The 21058-nt window shown below is 39.8% G+C and overlaps 1 long non-coding RNA gene across 1 annotated transcript in view; it reads right to left on the bottom strand.

Annotated features, from left to right (window-relative positions):
- LOC127015186 (uncharacterized) overlaps positions 1 to 11129 on the bottom strand; it is a 72778-nt gene extending 61649 nt beyond the window's left edge. Inside the window, exon 1 of the long non-coding RNA XR_007766295.1 lies at positions 11052 to 11129. This is a non-coding gene — a long non-coding RNA (uncharacterized LOC127015186). The remainder of the gene's footprint in view (positions 1 to 11051) is intronic.
- Positions 11130 to 21058: the final 9929 nt, after the last annotated feature.

Raw genomic sequence — 21058 nt, 5'->3', positions numbered from 1 at the left:
TCTCATCCCACATGAATTTGTGATCACCAATCTACAGCAGAAATCTGGATAAACTGAAGCAAGAAGATGTACAGCGGATATCAAAACTATCAGTGAACTTACTTGTATTAATTGCTCAGAAAGATAACCTGGCAAATCTTATCTGCACTCTGACAGAAAGAACATCAGCTCCACAGTTCTCTGAGGGGAAAGTGGATGCCTAAGAACTTAATTATGATATAACAGAATCAACTGACATTGTTTTATTCATTATTCTTATTCAGACCTGAAGCTCAAAAACTTTAAATACAACCTCCTGGCTGTCTCCTCATGAGTTTTACCCATTTCTTCTACACAGAGATTAGTCTGGCCACAAACTTTGAATAAGAACGGGGATCTGGAACTCATCTCCATCCCACAGATTGTAGGCATTTTTTTAACCAAAGGTGTATTTCATTATGTTACATTGGTAGGAAGCAAAATCTATATTCAAATCCTCAATCCAGAATCCACACAGGATGGATGGCACTGGTCCATAGGTTAAATCCTCACAGTGAACCATTCCACTGAGGAAGAAATTTGCATAGCACAAAAGCAGTCTAAACGCGTCGCCGTACATGCAGAGACAGGGAGCACCTTCTAAAAGGCAGGAAACATGGCTTGTGGCAAGAGTAATTTCAGGAGTAAGACAAGAAGCTTAGGTAAGCAGATGTTGTCTGCAAGGTCAGAAAGGTAAGCGCCAGTTTCACAACGCTGCAGTTTATGCAGTGACACAGAACTTATTCCAGCCCCTCTAGGGAATCAACACCACCTGTGTTGGTTTGTATCTGAGATCAGATTAAACTGTGACCTACAATCTCCTCCCTTCATGCAGATCCCAGATTCCTGCACATGGAGATCCACACTGTCTCCAGCTGGCACTAAGGTTCTGAGGGAACAGTCTGAAGGAAACCAAAGTAGTTTCTTAGCCCTTTTTTCTCCCTTCCAGGGAAAATATTTCAAGCCTACCAAGACTTAGAAACACTGGCCTTTCACTTATTTTTTGAAAGAGGAGAGGAGAGAGGAGAGAGGAGAGAGATAAATGGGTCCCATTCATTACGCTCATTGATTCCACAAGCTCATACCTATTTCTGCAGGAGATACACTAACCTGGGCAGCTGGCAATGTGTGGACAAGGGAGCAGAAGTGATCCTACACCACACACATACGCAGAATTACATGACAGATACCGGCCTAGGTGCTGTGGCAATTTTAGCCAGCTTCCCCCATGTCCATACACCAAAGAGCACAGATTTATTTGAGAAGTTAAAAAGAACTGAGCTCTCTGCAATTAGCACTGCCTGGTGCCACTTGTGCTCTTATGTCATGGCATGCAGTTACAATCCTCTCAAAGCCCAAGACTCTCATTTAGACAGAGGCCGTGCCAACCTTAACCAATAAGAGTATATCCTCAGAGATTATTACAGCCATAAAGCACACAGCTAGTTTTCTTAGTTCTATAGAAGCCATTTTACTTTTATTTTTCTTTGGTCAATCTTTAACAAATTTTTTTTTTTTTTTAGACAAGCCTTAACCTTAAGTTTTGCTAAATGTGAATGCACTCCCTGAACTTAACAACTTTGTGGCCATAGAGCCACGAAGAATGGAATGAGGGGGAGACAGAAAGAAGGAGAAAGAGAGAGCTTTTACAACAAAAGCTGCAAAACTTACTACTCCTTTTAGGGTTTATTGTAATTTACTGGACTTCAAGGTGACTATATCCCTTGACAGTAGTTTGGAAGTGCTCTGAAACCTAGTGCTTTTTGCCCTGTTAGATATCTCAAGTTACCCGTGCAGTGCAGCATGCAGTTATCTATACTGTAGACTTCCCAGTACTGGGGAGTGGGACCGGCAGATCTGGGCCTTTGCTTTGGACCCAATTAACCACCAAGGAATTAGCATGGTATTATAGGTATCTTCAGATCCTGGTCAGCCTAAACAGAAATGCCGTGAGAGAGCAAATGGGTGGGAAGACTGAAGGGAGCTGATGTCATTGAGCTCACACTGTAATCTAATTCTAGATTGTTTAGGCCTCCCATCTCTCATCCTCTTCTTCTCTTCCTGTTTCTAGGAAAGAAAATAGCCTCCACCCTGCTAATGATCCCTCAGGGGAGGCAGCGTCAAGAGGCAACACTTGCTGCAGCAGAGAAAAGCCACGGCTGCTGCTGTTGCGGCACACAGCATCACGCTAAGAGTATCCACAGCCTACAGATATCAACTAATCTAAGTGGGTGAGGAAGGAAGCCTCCCCCCATGGGAACTCAGCTAATTCAGGGAGGAAGGGGAACAGCTTTTCAATGAAAACAAACCACTGAGCTTCTCAGAACCCCAATAATGTCTATGCATTCTCCAGAGAGGATTTGCAGAAAGACAGGAACAAACATACTCAAACAGAAAGATGCATAGCTGGAAACATCATTTGACATGACATTTCACAGTAAAAACATAGGGCAGAGGGCTTAAGAAGGTCTCGCTCCGCATCCCCACCAGCAGGCAGCGAAGGGTTCCTCTCGCTTTGCTTTTTCATAACTTCTTTGCCTCCCTCCTCCCTGCTGAATGTTTATGGCCAGCTTCTGAGCTCCCTCACCGAAGCCGTTGCAAACAGGTAAGGAGGCAAAAAGGGACCGTTTACTCTTCTCCCACAATTTTTTTTCCTCCCCTTTCACACTTCTATCCCAGTTCAGCTACTGTCTAACCAGCCTGCAGTGACAGCCACAAAAGAATGGCATTAACTGTATTTCTCCTCATTTACCTTTTTCTCACTGCCAAGAGAGTATCCACTAATTCTTGCCCTGGGAAATCTTTGTCATCTCAGAGGGAAAGCTACCTTTCCATTACTTGCTCCCACTCCCTGCTCCCTGATTCAGCCTCTGCCAGAGGACAGTGTGCAAATGCGATGCTCCACCAGGTTTGTTAACCACAGAGCACCACATTCATTTATGACAGGTACAACCTGGGAGAAAAATGAAGAGGGAAGGAGGAAGCATTTGATAAGCCAGTAATTAAATACCAACGTGTTGAATATCCCACTCTGCTCTCACTGCTTTTGAAGGCAATAAAATCCAGACTGGTATTTCCTAGGAATCTCTATACATACAAAAAATTATCTGAGGCAGGCGTTCCCTACAATAAAAATTATCACAATGGTGTCAGACCAAAGATCCATCTAATTCACCTGGCAGTAACTAAAACAAGGTGCAAGAACAAGGTAAACACAGTGGTACTTTCCCAAATGCTCTTCCAGGCTCCAACAATTTGTGGCTCATGAACTCCCTGAGACATACGTTCCCATGCATTTAGTATCCCTAACAAATTTATTTTTCATGAACCTGTCCTGTATCCCCTCGAACCCACATAAGCTGCAGCATCCATAATACCTGAGGCAAGGAGTTCAACAGTCTAACTACCCATAGTAATGAAGAATCACTTCTTTTTGTACCTCTGCTCAGTAGAGGTTCCTTCAAGCTTTACCTTGTTTGAAAATCTGGCAGCTGAGTATGTATACGAAAAACAGTGGTTGTTCCTAAAAATTTGTGTAAATTTTACCCCACTATTCCACAATTCCTGCTGGAAACAGGAGAAAGAACAAAGAAACAGAAAAACATAGGGGGGAAAAAAAAGCCTAGGCAATGAGGAAAGAAAAGAAGGTGACTGTGGTGAAACACGTCATTGTATCAAAAAAGAGAATCTGTAATTCCTACTTTAAGGACACAAAGAAGTCTTCCAGAGAAGTTTACACATCTTTTGAATTTCTGCCCAAGTATCTCAGCAAGTAAAAAGATGTTTTAAATGACAGGGCCCCCCCCTCTCCTGACTGCATACTTGGAGATGTTTAGATGCCATATTTATTCCATCAGGCTCATTAAATAAGTTACACCCAAGAAATGTGCTCTAGAGATGCCCATTTCAGACAGTAGGGTATGAGTAACTAGCACGGAGGTCTATGGTCTCCCCAGTTTTGGTTAATCCACCTCCCACTTGGACTATATCTCAGCACAGACAGGGAAGGCGCACAAAGCTGTCCACCCTTTTGGATGACTCTACAGTCCTGATGGAGCAACAGCTTGGGGCACACGCTGCAGTTAGCCACCCACACACATAGGTTAACGCACTTTTTGATGATTCATAAACCCAGATCTAACAGCAGAATCAAGCCTTTTGTTCATTATTTTGGAATGAAACATCAGCTAACATTTTTTACAGATGACTGTCAAGGCAAAATCCTGGACTGAAGAGTCCTGCTTATCTAAAACGATTTTCAGCTACACCCTTTAAGGCAAAGCCATGTCTATTAAAAGAAATAAAGAAAATCCCAGAATCATAATCCTGGAGCATTCAGCTGTGTACTGTATTCCATGCAGTCCATTATGTCTAGATTTTGCAGGCATCCTCTGTACAGCAAATGCTATTACCATGCTACATAATCCCTACTCACCATGGACTAGTTAAGGATGGATTTGTATAGCCTTAACTGCAAATTCTTCTGCTTTTGGGTGTTCTTGCTGAGTCTTTAATAACATAGCTTTGAAGTTGAATTACTCACTTAACAGTTGCAACCATTATACTTGAGATATATACAAGATGAGTGTGTGTATATATACAAAAGCTTGTAAAGTAGGAGTTAACTTTAATCAAAAAGGGAAAAGATGAGGAAAGTTTTATTCCTCAATTCCTCAAGTCAATAGCTTTGACAAAATTAACTTTAGTGTCATGCACATTAAATTCAATTTTCGAAACACTGGAGATCTGCCCTCTCGCTCCTTCCAGCAAATTCTATTCAATCACTAATTATGAAAGAGAGGAAGAGTTGCCAATCAAGGCGGGGGAGGGCACAAGCTTCACAACTGCCAGTTAACTTTACTACTGATATAATGGAAAATACATGTGCAGAGCAGCCACCCAGAAGATGACTGCCCACAACGTTTTGAAGAAAGAGTTACATCAGAAGAGAAGATGGCTGCAGAAGATTACATTGGCACACAGCTCAAATAATCTAATGCGCAGAGCTAGAATGAGAGAGACTATGGACACAGAAAAACTGCTCTGACATAAAGATATATTGCCACATTCCCTTTTTTAGAGAAAGGGGAAAGATTAATAACCTATGTGTCAGCTAACAGAGGACAGATCTTTATGAGGGAAGCATTTCCAGAATATTTTATATGATCGATCATTTTCTTTGACCTCCCCACAATACTGCAATACCCTCAGAGCTATACTGCTCATATTTGCAAAAAGAACACAAAGGAAGACACTGGAAATGCAGATCCCATTAGCAATCTCCTTTTCTATCTTTACTGTTGTTTGCCTGATGACATAGACACAGTTTTAGGTAATAATGTACATAGAAATATGTGTGTATGTGGAAGTATGTAACTCCAGTAGCCCCTCTGCACAGTTGGCAATGAGAAGTGTGAACACATTGTGGCATACACTTCATGTAGTCAACAATAAAAACAAAACTATACATTTAGACTCCAGTTCTGCAACTGTGTTTTCTCAGGCACCCACCTACATTCAGAAAGCATCATTTGCACAGTAAGCACATATTGGCAAACAGGCCTACAGGATTTATTTTCTCTACAATACTTAGTAAGATAAAGGAAATAAATTTTTATAACATGGGACATGAATTTTTCTTGGGCATAGCAGGTGCTGACAGATGGAGAGAGACACATCACAGCATTTTTTTGTGTTAAGTAGCGGGTTCAGGAATGTTATTCCATATTACAGAAGGGATGGTTACTGGCTCAAAAGCTTTGGCCTCTAGAAGGTTTTTTTCAGATACAAATAATATCCCATTTTGATTAATTTTTCTTATTCTGTCTATAAACTTTTTTTTCTCCTGCCATTTTCCAATCTTTTCTGGCAGCCATATTATTTCTATATATGTAACATATTCTACTGGTTCACATCAATTTATGTTATAGATGAACACATATACATAACTACACACATAAAAACAATGTTGAAAGAATGTTAAAGTTGCAAGTCCAGACTCCAAATGTCATGAAGTGGGAAGATTCAACTTGCACATTTTCACACACTTACAAAAAAAGTTGTTTCTACCTCTTAATGGTGTCTATGGAATATGAAGGGAAAAGACATCAAGATTATGTAGGATCCTTTGATCCAAACTGTTGTTGTAATACAATGCATGCTGTCCATAAGAAAAGTTCAGCATCTTTATATTTCTTTTGCTAGAGATTCTTCAAATGTCAGATACGATAAGAAAACTGGAGTGTTACTTCTTTCTAAATGCCATACTACAATTGATAGGGAACTTCTAAATTCTGTGAGACAAAACATTAGGGCAAGACATGTTTTTACCCAATTGACCCTAACTTTATAAAACCAAAAATCCCCCTCTTTGCCATGTAAATACAGCATGTCCGGTCTCTCACCAGAGGAAAACTTTCGGACAAAAACTAGAAACTTTTGTCATCTAAATCTTTCTGCAGAAAACTCACAGAATTCATATTCTCATTCATTGATAACTTGACTTTTATATTTCCCATTCTCCTTCACATCAAGACATTAGAGAGCTTTCCAAACTTGCCAGTTGAGAGGCAAAATTTATTATCTCCATGAATCATTAATTTTAGGCTCCAATAAAAGTACAAGGTCATTTAATGATGTGATAGATTATATCCCATCCCTGAAGTTTGAGGATCGCGAGAGTAGCATCTCCTCTGCTAAATCAACAGGAGGGACAGTCTCAAAAACATTCTGCCCAGAGACCACCAGGTTTAGAAGCTCTACTGAGAAACCATCAGCACTGCAAATTCTCCAAGTCCTGCTTATGCACTGTGCTGGCTGAGATTGTAACCACCAAAAACTCCAGCTGTTTGTGCCAAAGTCCTTTACGTAGATGCACAATTGGAACTTGTAAATTACATGTAGAAACAGCTAAGGCTCATGAAACCCCAAAACATTTCTAGTTTGACCAGTGTGGCCAGCAGGGTTGTAATTTCTGTGAATCCAGTATCCGGGGTTCTTGGAATTAACCAGCCCTGCTGGCAAAGCAGTCACATCTTGTAACTTCCATGTGGGCAGGAATGAGGTTCAAGGAACTTACAAGCTCCCCAGGGCAGCTGGAGGCACTCGCAAATTCAGTTAGACAGATACCTAGTGTTCGTGGAAATTTGCCAAGCCTTTTCAGAGAACAAATCACAGCTCATGACGCTTACAGTTTTTTCACTGTTGGAACTAACAGTAAGGTCCACTGCAGAGGTTATATTCCTAACTGAACGCCTGAACGAGAAATGTGTCTTTGCTGGGAATCTAAGTTATATTCTTGGCTGTGTATCTACAGGACAATATGAACTTCCCTAGAGATTCAACGGCTGCATCTTCTACCATATGCCTGAAGGATACTGTAAATGTTGTTCTCATGCAAATTAACCTCCACAGGTAGTCTGGTGAAGATGTAATCTGTATCAATTATCTCACACAAAATAAAACAGGCACCAGAGGAGCCAGCAACTACTTCAGGTTCCAGCCTCAGAGCAGTTCTGGAAGGCTTGAAGAAAGGTGAAAATGTTCCTAAGCACAAAGCAGATGTTTGCTCCTCTGTTGACTGTTTTCTTTTGTTTGAGATGTCCCAAACTATCTTCTTAACTATCATCAATGAGAAGCACTGAACCGCAATAACAGAGGGGGAACACTGAACCCTGGGGAGGCAAGTGGGTACGGGTGTTGGGACAGATGTGAAAAGCACGGAAAACAACACCTACTCCTGGATATGTTGCATTGTGAGACGGGAAACAAAATATCCCACATGAAGGGACAGATGTAACAAAATACTATCAAATTATTACTTCACTGTTGCTTCAAATGAAGCATACGTACTAGCTTCAGCTATCATGTGCTTGGGCCTGACCTTCTAAGCACAGAAGTCTGATGAGTTTTAAAGACTCAGGCTGTTAAGAATATTACATGTGCATCAGTATTAGTGCATATGAATTAACAGATATTCTACTCTCTGACCATTACCACAGAATCCAACTGGACTTAGTTATCCCTGGAAGTTTCCATCCCGTGTCTGCCTTCAAATGTCTATGAAATCACTAAGCAGCTTCTGTGGAGCATCTGCATCTCCCCACATCAAAAATCAGTGTTAGATACTACAATCAGCCTCTTCATTCAATGAGATTCAGAACAGGCCAAAGAATACTCTGACCAATGGAACTGAGCCAAGATGTCCATTCTTACATTGAAAGCAAGAGAGTAGTCCTTGGAAGGGAACAGTCACAGACATTAGTCAACATCAGCCCACCAAGGAAGAGAAAATTTTGCCTCATTTGCAGCAATTTAGAGAAGGTCAGGATTTTCTGGAGAGAGGTCTCTGACTGTGGCCTCCAGCACCGCCCTCTGACTTCCCAGTTATGCAGCTACATCAGACCCACTTTAAAAGAGACTCCTTCTAGCTCCTAATCCCAGAGATAACGTGGAGCACCATTATCTTTAGTAATTCTGGTTCACAACATGTGGGAAAGGGTAGCCCCATCCAGCTACCTATTCTTAAAGCTTTCTCCAAACCTGCTTTGCGTAGCTTAGCACAGAGAAGCCTCTATAGAACCCATGGAGACAAATACAGCAGATGCTACCAGAAAGGCCCTTACACAGCTGCATGCTCTCTCTGTGTGTATGTATGCACGTATGCGTGTGCTTTTCAGAAAGTGTACCTGTGCGTTCATAGGTCTGTCCACACTTTCAGGACTTCTGCACCCAGAGAAATTGATTTTTGCCTTCTAAGAAGCATTGCATTCATTAAGAGGAAAACAAAGGAGGCTGTAGGATACATGAATAGGAGGGAGATGTACCCGATAAGCGTGGATAAAGGAAAACCTGGTTCATCAACACTCCTTAGACTCTGCTTATTACACTGACTTCCCCAAGCAGAAGTCTTCCCTCTCATTTTAATCTTTTGAAGACTCTGCACAGGCAGTAAACATTGATTAAAACTGTTTGCAATCAATATTACCTTTACTTCTCCTTTTATCCACACTGATATTAATACACACAAAGAAACTTCTCAACAAGAGCCTTTCATACTCTTCTCCTGTGTCTCACTCTTCCCCCGCACACGTACCCACTGTCGTCTCAAAAAATACACTAGACTAATGCAGCCACTCCCAAATTCCCTTGTGGTGTACTCTTTGTGAATCTGAAACAGTCTGTTATTCCCAGAACCTGAACCTTAAGACAAATTGTTGCATTTAGGATTCCTAGTCTTGCCAGGTTCAGATTTTTTTCCTGAATTCATCTTACCCAACTTTTCATTTAACCAAACTGAAACAGAAACTACATTTTGCACAGAAGATGAAGATACAGCAGCAGCTTCAGAAAATACCATACCAGGACAGAAAAGTTTAACCCTCACTAACCAGTCTAGCTCTTCCTAACATCACATGGAAAGACACCTTTGTAGTCATTACAGAAACTTGCATGCTTTTCCAAGTAACTGTATCATAGAGGGTTAGTTAATTGCTTTGACAAAGCAACAAATGAAGCCTCACAAAGGACATACTGTCTGTATGTAACAGCTTGCTACACCACTTATATAACTTACTCTGATTCTTTTCTCTTCCATGCAATTTTAAAGAAGTAAATTGACTTAAGGGGAGTGGGGAGTAGTTATTACCACAGTTTAAACAAGAGGAAAATTAGTTTAATTGCATATATTATGTTAGAATATGCTGGCACTCTCCATAAAGACATTATCTTCCTTTTTAAGGTGAGTCTGTTCAGAGGATTCATAATTTTGGCTCATTTCATCCATGAAGGTTCCTTTCTTCGTGAACCAGAGCAGAAGACTATGCAAACTAGAAGTGAGGAGGATTAATGTAGCATTCAGGAAAGAGTTCTTTCATCTAGCAGAGAATAACCTTGGACAAAGCCGTCAACTTCAACAGTTCCAGACTAGGGCAAGTTCAGCTATGAAGCTACATCCCAGTTTCACAGATGATCTCTCTTCCCAAAATGAGCTGAAGCAAGTGTCCAGATTCAAACTTCTTTAATAGATTGAGAATTTTTGGAACAAGCTCTGGATATAAAGCCTGTGGAGCTCTTCTGTACATCATATGGTATGAGAATTGTGAAAGACAGCCTCCCCAGAGGGCACTATGCCTGTGCTCTATGGCTAATATTCCATCTTCTCCACTGCTGGTCTGACATTTGAACCATAACTATAAAATCTTTCAAAAATATTTGCACATTTTTGTTTGCCTTCCAGTAAACATTCCGCTTTTCAAGCCCTGTGAGCACCGCAACAGAGAAACACACCTCATACTGCCATTTTGCCACTAGAGGGCAGCTCTATATTTCCAGATCTTTTTCATTAGCTCAAAGAGGAATTAATTTCATTGCATTCCTACACAATGGATCCACAACATATAACTTCGGCTCAAGAATCTTACAAAAGCCTTCTTTGTTTCAAAGCAAAACACCGTGGTTACCATTTAATTCACCAGTTTATCGTGCATTTATCTTTGAGAGGTATGCAGTATCCCTGTATGCAGATTTCAGAAGAAACTATGCTGAGTTGACTTCTTAATGGAGAGCACCATTGAGGAAACATCTCTTTATTTTGTCAGGGTGCTGTTTGTTTCCATGATGCATTCCCAATCTCTTAGGCTTATGGTATTTTCTGCTGCTTGTAAGTCCATACGCTTTAAACAGCAACAATAGCAATTTATCGAAAACCATGTTTTAAAAGGTCAGCATTCTTTTAATGTGCACGTTTACTTAAAACCACAAATCTACATTAAGCAAGTTTCACCAGAAAAGAACTAGCTGGTTCAAATTTCCTCTTTTTTTTTTCCTTTCTTTTTTTTTTCCCCCTGTTATCAACTCCCCTGTCATCTGGATAAATCTCCACCAATGTTAGACCATGCCCTCAAATCAACATTTGCATTTAGATTTGCTTGTTTGTACGTTCTCCCCTTTAAGGCTCACCCATCAGCCAACAAATGATTGCTGTCAATCAGATCACAGGAGCTCTGCCACATGGGGAGCGCAGTCCCACTTACTTCATACTCAGCTGCATTCCTTATACAAGCTTCGGGGGATGGCAGGCTCCACAGTAACTTCACATGTAGCTTGAAGCGAAGTCTGATTTCCACGGAGCTCTAGCCACAGATCTGCATGGACATAAACAGAAAGCATCCTTCAAATAAGCCCCACAGAAGTTTTGCCATCCCATCCTTTTCTTTTTAAATGACTAAACAGACAATGCATCACGTCACCACATCTCTCATTCCCTTTAACTGAGAAGTTCCCCTAATTTTGGTCCCTTATTTCTCAGGAAACTCAGCCAGAAGCTGCAAGGATTACTGAGGCTTTGAAGCCAGCTACAGCATGGCACTTGGTGCAAGGGAAAAGGGAAATTTTTCTGGGACTAACATATTAAATTACTATGAGAACACCCCACTAATAATAATAATAAGTTGTACAAGTTCCTTTTCCTATTAGAAGCCCTACAAGTCAAGCCCTACAACTGAATACTTGTACTGGATATTTTCCAACCATGAAAGGAAAAACACACTGACACGAAAGTTTATTTTCAAAGACACCAGAGGGGGTCACTTCCAGATTAGGCCAGACTGAATTTTCCTCACATTTTGTGAAACTCTTCAGCAGATTTGTTGTGGCATTCCACAGTTCTCCAGGCAAAAAAGCAAAACATACTGTATAGAGCTTGCAGATGCAAGAGTTGAACACTTCTCTTTAGAAAATACCAACCTACAATAACAAATCTTTTTGCTATTCACAAGAGAATCATTGAGTATTGCAAAACTTGATAATTACTGATTCATGACAGATTTAGGAAAAACATCAGCTTAAGTAATCAGGTCAGGGCACTGCTGTTGACCACAGTGTTGGCAAAAGAAACAGTTTCTTTCTTCATATCTTTCATCAAAGTTTAACATTTCACAGTATTTAGCTTTTAGCACTTCATTGGTCCAGAGCAGTAAACAACTGATAGCTTGAGAACTAGAAGTTAAATTGTGAGCAGACATCTCTATTTAGTACTATCTCGTAATTCACTTACACCATTCACATACTTTTAAATTCAAGTTAGTAAAATTACTGGGGATCCCTAATAGTTGTAAAATAATCTATTACTGCTTTTAATAAATTCACAAGATGATTAATCCCTTACACCGCCTGTCACAAAAGGTATGCTGTGTCACATATTGCCAACTGGGAATAAAGATTTCATTCAGATTTCAAGGTGGACAAAAAGCAAACCTACTTTTCTGTGAAGGAAATGTATGTGGATCTTCATTTCCTCCTGGAAAACGAAGGAGGAAAAGTCAAGAGCTTTTCCCTAACAAAGATTACTGCAAATAAATCCATTCCACTTTCTTCCATGCCTCCATGATATTCTTTGCCTGACACTGGGAAATCATTCTGAAAAGGCAGCAGTGCAGTGAAAGAAGGTCTTCTGACTCCAAATGAAGTATTGTAATAGCTCCTATTTACCTTCCTAAGACGCACACTTAAAAAAACCCAAACCTCCTAAAACTGAGAAACTGTTAATCCACCCCAAGTAAATATTTGTTCTGCTGTAGAGAAGATACTATCCTTACCACTTCACCTAACTATGCTAGATGTGACTTACACAACAAAGTGTGTTCTAGCAATTTAAACCTAGCCCACAGGGGCTAACTTTTAAACATCACAACTTGCTACACTTCAGGCCTTCATCACAGATACATTTCCTGCATTATAGAAGGCTTTTACTAAATAATGACAGCCATGTTGGAGATGAAAACTGAAGTTAATTGGATGAAGTGTGTCAAGAATCTGGAGTAATTCCATCCAAAGCAATGCCTTGTGCCACAGCCATAAGCTGTAATTTTCTACATAGAAGTATTTTTTATACACGTTTGTTCTAAAATGAATGTTACGTGACTGTTAACTTTGAATCATTATTAGCTCTAAAGGAATGCTGTAAAACCACTCAACCCTCTACCTTCAGCGAAACAAAATTATATATCCTCTTATAAAATTTCCTGCTAATTAAAGAAGAAAGGAAAATCTTTGGTGGAAGGCAGGAAGCTATAGGAAGACTAGCTGGTAAGACTGTTTTACAGTCTTCTCCTTAGAACTGTCATTAGAAAGTTTTCACCCATTCATAGGATTATTTTATATTTTTTTAAGAAAAGTTCTCATTTTCATATATTTCTACTCATAAAATTTAGGTGCTGTCATCACAAAACCACCATTAAAATAGACAGAATTAAATGTTATCTTTCCAGACTTTCTAAGTGAACAGACCATATTAAGCACAAAGAACTCCTCCTTTATAAGACACGTCCCTGTCAACGAGATCGGGACACAATGGCAGAGTAGTCTTGAGTACTTGGACGATGACTGTCAGAGTTCGGAATACATTGCCTGTTACTCTGAACATCCCCCCAAGTATTCACTGATCTTGTGATATACATGCAAGTTAATACACACACACCAGTTACATTCTATTTCCACACAGGGTGAGAGCCGATCCTGAATTAATGCTAAGTTCAGTAATTATTACAGTTTCCTGAAAACAGTCTTAAGCAATGACTCCACTGAATGACATCGCAGTCCAGTAGTCACTTTTTTTTCTCTTTTTGCTTTTGACTAATATTCTTTTGAATCAGCATAACAAAGGGGACTGAAGAAAAGCATGGGAAAAATAAGGAAAGGTCCTTCTTAATAACTGCAATGCCACAGTCTTAAGGCCAAAGTCACCTCCATTGTTTTTGTGCCCTCCCTTTTAAAGCAGCAAGGAATTTACCAGCTAACAGCAACTACAAGACCTGTCCCCAAAAGCCATTATGCACAGTTACGCACAAAAACGTAACAGGCTCCTAACCCACTGCAGTCAGACCACACAAGTTTCAATGCATCGCCAGTGCAAGGGAGAGAAAGAATCTGACCCTTGGTCCTAAAGCAACAAGTGCCAAAAAAGCTATTCTACAATCACGCAATCAAACAATCTACTTCAACAGGCTTAATTCATTCATCTTCAAGATGACATGTGTCTTAGTGTCCACAGACACTTACTTAGAGCTACCAGTCAGGAGCTCCAGTAACATTCAGAGATTTGTATATTAAATGCCTTCCTGAAAGATTTATAAGTTCCAGGTACTTAATAACTGAGACAGATAATTAATAACTCAGCCACAATTTGCTGACAAAATGTTGAACCAAGAGCTCTCCTTTGATTTGAGAAAAGCACAGGCAAGCTCAATCAATTATGCTTTTCCTGCTCTAGTGTTTTCTTGCAGAGGTTGAATTTATATGGTAAAAGTCTGTTCTCTCTTAGAGATATACATTTGAAAAATGAATGATGAACATGAGCATAAATGACCAAGGCCTAAAATTCTGACACATTCTAATTATTCCTTCTAGAAGTGAAAATTTCTGCAACCACAGTTCACTGGTTAAAGTGCTGTCAAACATTACAGTGAGAAAGGCACATTTTTTCAAGAGTAAGGGAGCTGGAAAGCAAAAACCTTTTCTACATAAAATGGGATAAAAGGTAATAAATAAAAAGTCTGGAAGTCAGTACTAGTAAGACACTGAGTAGGATCCAGGTAAATACATTCCCCTCCTTTGCACTGATGCAAGTGATTTTTTCCACACGCCCCCTTCTCTTTTTGTTACTATTTTATAAATGCATGGAAAGACATGAGGACAAACTGGTGCTCCACCTGCAATTTGGTCTGCACAAAGTGTCCAGTGCTTTCCTTAAAGCACGTACCTATCCTTTATCTTATGTACACTGAATTCATGTTCAGCAAACCACTTTAACCAACTTTAAGGAGCCTTCTGCAGGAAATGGAAGCACAGTGTACCAAACACTCCCTGGCTAACACAGGAAATGGCAGAAATGTCATTTCTGAGAAGAACTAATCCACATGTGGGAACCTCTTTGAGTGTGCTCCGTACAGTCACCTGACAGCCCAGGGAGCTACCAGGCTGCCTTGGAGGCAGGGGGCAATACCTCAGGCGTTGTTCTGCAGCCTCCAAAGAGGGACACTTTAATATCTTAATCTCCAGAACTGTATTTACGACCTGCAGCTGTGGTGCCAAAGAGGCCCACAGCCCCGTACACACTGAGGCTATTGTTGGCAAAACAGAGCTCTGAGGTTTCTTGAGTGACATAAGCAAGTTAACTGAACTACACTAGGCTGCTCTGGATGGGGGTGGAGAGAGGTATTTGTTTTTCTTTGTATCGATCAGTTTATTTTTGGGCCCTTATCACTTTTGGCGTTAGCAGTCTTTTAATAGCCCTTAAAGCATGGTAAGGTGTGAATGAGCAGGAATTATTTTGTCAGGGCTTTGGGCTTCCAGGGAACAAGAATTTGAACTGATTAATAAAAAAAGAATTCCTGTGTTACACATAATTTAAAATGAGCATATATTGTAAGTTATGTGTTAGTTTATTAAACAGATGAAATGTTTAGTATTGTTCTGTAGCCACTTAAAAGGGATACCTCAATGACTTACAGCAGTGGTGTTCCCTCTGTCTCACTCCCAGAACTGAGTTTTTCCCTGATATGGTTAAACTCCCACAGAGCATATTTTGGGAGCGTACAGGGATGTGGACTTCCCTGTGCCAGTTGTCAGTTGTATCATCGTCCAGCCTTTTCCAGAATTTTGATGCCTTTCAACTGCATGTATCCGCAAAGAGGGGTGAGAGGATAACCCCTTTAATCTCACAAAAATGAAAATCCCCACTGTTATTTTTTTCTGCTTTCTGTATGACAGCATACAGACTAGCACTAAGTAAATTTAATATTCTAGGGAATTAAAATGCTCTGCCATATGTCCTTTAGTATTAACATGCAGATATTCACCAGAAAAGTTGTGTCTCTGGACAATAATTAACAGGTTAACTGGGCAGACTGTTTGCCAAGTTCACCCCCACACAATATAAATAAGAAATGCTGCTGCTTTTCTGGTATTAATAACTTTTTCTCAAAAGGGAAAGAAAAGCAAAGTCAGAGAGTTCAGAAGATGCTTATGAAACTAAATTATTGGTTAACATATCTACTGATCCTGATGTTTATGAATTCTAAAAAGCAGAACAGTCATTAGCAAGAGCTCTGCCCCACAAATCTGTTCTTCTAAGGTCCTCTTCCACTGCAGCATTTCTGAGACATCTCATTTTTGTTGTGCTGAAAGATCACAACGCTGTCACGCTCCTTTCTAGGTCCATGAGGTTCTGCAGAAAGCATTAGGTTAAAGTTTTCAAATGTGCATGTCTGCCTTGAAGGTGTTTAGCACTTTCTGAAAATCAGGAATACTCTATGTCTTCTTGACTGAGGACAAGCAAGGTTGAATTATTCAAAATAATTCAAAAAAAATCTGGAGCTAAATACACTACTGGAAAACTGCGAAAATTAAAAATAGGGCCTATTAACAGCTTGACTAGCCTGCTGAAGTTGACCTGCCGATTAGAAATCTATGCTAGTCATACATACCTATTCTATTCCAATCAGCTCACATTTACCTTTCTCAGAAATGAAAAAGACTGTAGGACAAAAAGAGACACCTACTACTCAGAGGAAGGGGAAATGGATTTCCTACATGGAGGGAAGATAAAGAGAGGACACAGAGTTTTTACTCATCCACACTCATTTTTTGCTCTGAAACATGAACGTTGCAGTAGATGAAGTTCTGCCTGATTCTACTTTCAGTTGAGTCAAGGGCAAGGTGCCCACGGCAGGCCCTGTCACTGCTGCCTGAAGTCAACCTCACAGATAAGCATCCGAATTCCATTGACTCTGAAAGGGATCTGGGTATCTAAGACAATTAACTGTCTTTGGAAATCCTAGATACGTAAGTGAATGCATTCACCCCACTTCCCCGTGCAAGCATCACATATTTTCCTCATTTCACAGACAGAGAGTGTACCAAGGAATAGATTAAATGATTTGCACAAAGCTTCACAAGAAGCCAAAACTAGAGATGAAAACTGTCTCCAACATATTCTGGGTAATACTGGATCTGAATTCTGGCATTTCTATTTTGCTTCTTAGCCAGAGCAAGGAACTACACTGATATAGTTTAATCAGAAGAAAACTATATATTCCAGCTAGTATTTTGAATATCTGGAAGGCTGTCTATTCCTCAGATGGGTTATAGTTCTGTGAAAAGGTTCTAGACAGTTCTCATTTTAACCAAACTGGTTGAAACCTAGTACAGCATCAGACTTAAACTCCTGTATGCAGCAACGCTGGTTTTCCAGAAAAAGGAAAGAAGGAATAACAACTCCAGTGTTACAAAAACCACATATCTACACTGATGCAAGTTTCCCAGTCTGCTGTTTCTCTTACCTAGCATGATAAAAAGAAAAAGAGAAGAGAAGGAAAATCACTGGTAGAGAGAGCAATAGAAAAGAGCTGCTACACAGAATAAAATGATTGCATGAGTTAGAAATGCATGAGGATAGATTTAGATTAGATGTAAGGAAGAAGTTCTTCACTGTGAGGGTGGTGAGACACTGGAACAGGTTGCCCAGAGCGGCTGTGGATGTCCCATCCCCGGAAGTGTTCAAGGCCAGGCTAGATGGGGCTTTGAGCAACCTGGCCTAGTGGAAGGTGTCCCTGCCCATGGCAGGGGGGTTGGAACTAAATGATCTTTAAGGTCCCTTCCAACCCAAACCATTCTATGATTCTATGAAATACCCGTACAAGCAAAAGATTGGAAGACTGATCAAATTCCAGATACAATTGCTTAGCAAAATAAAATCTGCACAGCAATAGTGGTGCAATTTAAGTTAAGGCCCAAATTTGTCATACCAAATATTCTTACCATGTTAAATGTTCTTCACCCGTATGGTTAATCCATAAAAGCAGACATTCTGGGATTGTGAGTAAACTTTTGTTAAGTTGGGCCTCAAAGTTATCCCCTTGAAAACACTGAGAAAGCACCTGTAAACCATATTCTCTCATTTTTCAAAGGGAAGCCTGAAATTAACATTACACCTAAGTATCAACAGGAGTGGTTTAGAGTCATGAAAAACACCAATTACGTAAGACATAAGAGGTGGTGAATCACACATGGAGAGTAAAATGGATTCATCCTTCCCCTGCACTATCACATCCTCATTTCATGTGTTGTTTTCAGCTGTATCAGAAAACTACTCACACTTCTGAAGCCCTTCAATTTTCTAGTTTATTATGGCTGTACAACTGCACCAATGAAAAAGACGGACAACCTCTGGGGAAATGCCTTTCTCATTCACTCGCGCTCTCTCTCACTCAGACTTTCTTTTACTGTCAAAGGACTCTGGTGAGAATAAAATTACCACATTCTCTGGGCATTCAAATTTCTGCTGGAGTTTACAGAAACATACAAAATATAAGATCACAACCCTATAAATTGCAGAAGAAAAGCAAATTGCATCCTTGATAAATTGCATGCAAACCACATGCTTGATCTTTAGTAAAAGTTAAAATAAAAAATGGCAACAACATTATACTTTAATATCCTCAAAGCATTATTAGACATTTAGAAATGAAATCACAGGTTAGCCTAAGTTAGCCAAAGGCCTCAGCACAACAAAACTCATGCAAGACCTCTCATACAGGAGGTAATTTTAGCAAATAAAGGCTGAAATTCTAGGCTACTAGATTTTCTAATCCAACTCCATGCTTTTTCCCTCGCCAAATTACAAGAATTACGGGGCAGGAGTTTTCTCTAACTGTGTTTGTATCATCCGTCACCCATGTACTCTACTGTAATACAAAGCAGCAAACAAGTAATAACAATAAATATACGTTTAATTTTAATGAGAGGCTTAAGAAGAAGGCGAGAATAAGTTGTCTGTCCTTTGCTACTGACATTTTGGTCGTTATTAACTTTTTGTAATTTGAACATCTATGATCAGAAACTGATATGAATGACACATTTTTACCTCTCTCTCTTAGCTTTCTATGAAAAATGAGAGTAATTTGCTAACACAGTTCTTCTTCCAAATTAAGTTTACAGTGAAGTCACACCTCACACCGCATGCAATATGCTCACGATACCTCCCTTGAAGATAAATAAACTTGTAAAATCTTACATCAAAGTTCAACATTTGTCATATTTAATCAGCAATAAAGTCAGACATATAATTCTTCACAATTTATCCTTCACCAACGCTATGTCATTTCCAAGTTGAAACGTGGAAAAAATTTTGACATTTGCAGGCAGTGTGGCAGAAATGCAGCCTGCCATGTTATCAAAACAATTTATGTTCTAAAATTCCTGTGAGTCCAACATGAAAATAACATCTCCACCATTCCAGCTCTTAGTTTAGACAACTCCAGTGTTACTTGATATGACATGCTCGGGAAAAGAAATCATCTTAAATTGACACTGATAGTCCCCTGAGCTGACAAATACAAGTTGCTTAAATTCGCTGCGTGCTTGATTTTCTGTTGTAGTGAGCTATGTTTGAAACAGGAAAAGGGGGTCAGATCTGGGAGTAGAAGAGATTAAACTGCAATTTTGTTTTCCTCATTTTTGGGCTAGCCTCTAGTATCAATCTTAGCCTGCTCTAAATTATGTCCAGCTGTCTGTCGCCCCCAGGGACAATTCTAGCAGCCAGAATTAGTTGGAGTGCAGTGACATTTTAACCACACACAGTCTCCCTTCAGCCTACCCGTCCTTGGGTTTTTGAGGACAATGCGGGGTGGCAACAAGTCCTGCCAGGAAGAAAAAAGGTGAACTTTTAAGTCGTAAACACATTTGAGCTAAAGAATGTATGAAAACTGTTTTTTAAAGAAAGCAAAAACTGAGATGTGACAAAGAGTTCCCTAACGCAGTAGGGAATAGAGTGTACCATTTCCAGAAGGAGCCAAAAGCAAATAATTAGGGGTCAGCCTCGCAGGGCTGCTTCAATAGGAAGCACTGTCAGTGACTGTTGTATGGGGTTGGCCTCAGCAATGCCATGTTATATGGTCAGCAAGAAAGAATGGATGGTTTGACCACTTCTTACATGACGTCTTCAGACATTTCAGATATGTAAATAAATTGTTCTACTGCTGAGCAGCTCATTCACATGCCTCACACACTCCTCAACGTTTCCAAGGGTCTAAATCCTGCTATCCTACATCAGGCGAATTTCCAGTTGCCTCAGTAGGAAATATCTGAACTACAAAATCATGAACTGAGTCTACTACCTCAATTTAAAGGATCGAGAACTATCCTTGGCAGAATATGGCATTTCAGCAAATGTATAACACTGTCTGAAGCCAAGTATGGGATCTATGCTCGGCCGGTGTTCATCTATCCTCCAAAATGACGTTTCTGCTGTTCTCTGCTTCACTTTTTCTAGAGTGAAAACAACCAATTGCAGTTCTGTGACACAGGCAATGTTTCCCTAGGTGATAAATTAAGACAAAACTTCTTTAAATTTTGACTTAATCCAGAATCCAAAAAGTTAAATTTAGTTCTCTTTGCATGGCACATATGACAATGCATTCAAAACTCACTAAGTGTTGTTGCCAGGAGATATAAGTAATTGATGTTACTATTTTGCATTCATTAGATTATTAGAAATGTCTGTACTGCTTTCTGTAAGCATGAAACAGTAAAATTTCAAAATATATTAGGGGGCACGTCACAAATATGAATCCAGTTTACACTAATAGGAGTCAGTAACTTAGAGCCAATCTAACACTTTGAAGCTGAATTTCTAAAAAATTACATATAGGCTTTAAGGGAATCTTTTTGGAGCACGAGAGTAGGTGTCAAAAGACAGCTTGTTAAATAGGCCAGCATATGAAAGTACATGCAAAATGTCCTAAAAATATAGTCAACCTAAATTTTCTCTATTACACCATGTTGTTGCTTCTGTACTTTAATTACCAGTGAGGTGTGTGGACTGTAAGTCCTACATTTTTAGGAGTCCCACTTACCTGTAAGCACAGAAACTGCGGTGAGAGAGGAAAAATCCTGTCTTCTCTCATAACTACCTAAAAACAAAAAAAAGATAGGCAACGTACTGTTACAGCTAAAAGCATTCTGAAACTACTAGCTTGGCCAT

The sequence above is a fragment of the Gymnogyps californianus genome, chromosome 3 (genome assembly GCF_018139145.2).
Source record: "Gymnogyps californianus isolate 813 chromosome 3, ASM1813914v2, whole genome shotgun sequence".
NCBI lineage: Eukaryota > Metazoa > Chordata > Aves > Accipitriformes > Cathartidae > Gymnogyps > Gymnogyps californianus.
This window is presented reverse-complemented; position numbering and strand designations above follow the sequence as displayed.